The sequence below is a fragment of the Notothenia coriiceps genome, unplaced genomic scaffold, assembly GCF_000735185.1.
Source record: "Notothenia coriiceps isolate Sejong01 unplaced genomic scaffold, NC01 NC01_scaffold00003305, whole genome shotgun sequence".
NCBI lineage: Eukaryota > Metazoa > Chordata > Actinopteri > Perciformes > Nototheniidae > Notothenia > Notothenia coriiceps.
Genome location: NW_011336006.1, coordinates 296,731 through 298,654, shown reverse-complemented (window position 1 = coordinate 298,654; position 1,924 = coordinate 296,731). Strand labels below are relative to the sequence as shown.

General features: G+C 39.4%; 1 long non-coding RNA gene across 1 annotated transcript in view; it reads left to right on the top strand.

The window, feature by feature from the left end:
* Window positions 1-293: 293 nt before the first annotated feature.
* The window catches only part of LOC104941254 (uncharacterized), a 6,706-nt gene continuing 5,075 nt past the window's right edge, over window positions 294-1,924 (top strand). The window contains exon 1 of the long non-coding RNA XR_797879.1: window positions 294-377. This is a non-coding gene — a long non-coding RNA (uncharacterized lncRNA). The remainder of the gene's footprint in view (window positions 378-1,924) is intronic.

The window sequence follows — 1,924 nt, the reverse complement described above, 5'->3', positions numbered from 1 at the left end:
TTGCATCTAAAACCTCTTCAAGATCTCCTTGAGCAATTTCCCATGTGCTTGCCAGGGTGTGTCATGTTCCAGTGTAAGCCAACCACTCCCTTATGAGGCATACTGTGTGTAGTCATGATCTTTTTGATAATACTCACTTTTGACACGCTAACAGACCAGCCAGATCAGCCAGCAAAGAGCATTCAAGGAAACAAAAGCCAAAGTCACATTAGAAGCCGTTACCATTACCATTCTGGTTGTAGAGAGGGAGGTTGGTGTTTTAAAACAAGACATATATGTCCACAGAGGGCAGTCACACAGAAACAAGCTTAGTTTGTGTCTGGAAAGATGGGGGCGTTATAAAAAAAGGTTCCTCAGAACATTCTTGGAAGAACAAGGTAAGGCTAGATTGTATGAAAGATAATTGGTATTGTCAAAGCAACGAAGCCCTCAGTGTAACACTTTAAAGAGTAGGGTAGAGGACTTTTTAAAGGAAGCAGAGGGGGAAAAAAACAAGTTAAGGAATGCTACAGATAACATTGTGAAACGATAATGTTCATGGTCGATGTCAAATAAATATTAGCATAGGAATAGGCTACTGTGTTAGTAGACAGTTTTTCCCCAAAAATGTAGGCTACTTTTAAATTATTATTCAACAGAGATGGTCATTGCAAAACAGCTTTATGCACCATGTCTAAATACAGACCAACTTTGTTAGGCCTACATTTTCATTGCTCATTCTATGCCCATTACAATTAAGTGTACATTTTTATTCATTCGTCAATCACACATTCAAGGGCAGCCTCAAATGCCAAGCAATGGGGTTAACCGCATCTCCTATCTAAGGTAAAGAGCTGTCCTTTCCACGCTTAGAGTTGCTTCAAGGATTTTTATGTGGTCCTCAAAGTATAAAAATCTGTCTTATGACAAATATAAAAGTTTATATTTTAAATGATGTCTTTATGGTTCACTTAGTTTACCATAGCAGTTCAAATATACAAAACCATGCAGATTATTTTATATGTTTTTTTTAGCATGTGACTAGTGGTGGAAACAAACAAAATGCATCAACTCAAGAACTGTACAGCACACTGGTTCTTACTCTTTCAGGCTTATGACCACATACACTGAACAAAAATATAACCGCAACACTTTTGTTTTTGCTCCCATTTTTCATGAGATGAACTGAAAGATCTAAAGAATTTTCTACATACACAAAATAACCATTTCTCTCAAATATTGTTCACAAATCTGAAAAAATCTGTGATAGTGAGCACTTCTCCTTTGCCGAGATAATCCATCCCACCTCACAGGTGTGGCATATCAAGATGCTGATTAGACAGCATGATTATTGCACAGGTGTGCCTTAGGCTGGCCACAATAAAAGGCCACTCTGAAACGTGCATTTTTGCTTTATTGGGGGGGTCCGAAAACCAGTCAGTATCTGGTGTGAGGGTTAGGATTAGGATTAGGGTTAGGGTTAGGGTTAGGGTAATGTTGTGAATCGAGTGGCCCATGGTGGTGGTGGGGTTATGGTATGGGCAGGCGTATGTTATGGACGACGAACGCAGGCCACTCGATTTACAACATTACCCTAACCCTAATCCTAACCCTCACACCAGATACTGACTGGTTCTCGGACCCCCCCAGACCCCCCCCAATAAAGCAAAAATGCACATTTCAGAGTGGTCTTTTATTGTGGCCAGCCTAAGGCACACCTGTGCAATAATCATGCTGTCTAATCAGCATCTTGATATGCCACACCTGTGAGGTGGGATGGATTATCTCGGCAAAGGAGAAGTGCTCACTATCACAGATTTTTTCAGATTTGTGAACAATATTTGAGAGAAATGGTTATTTTGTCTATATAGAAAATGTTTTACTAGTGACTTGTTTTATATTTGCGTTGTGAAAACAAAAAAACGAGGTAAAAGTACTCTACTTG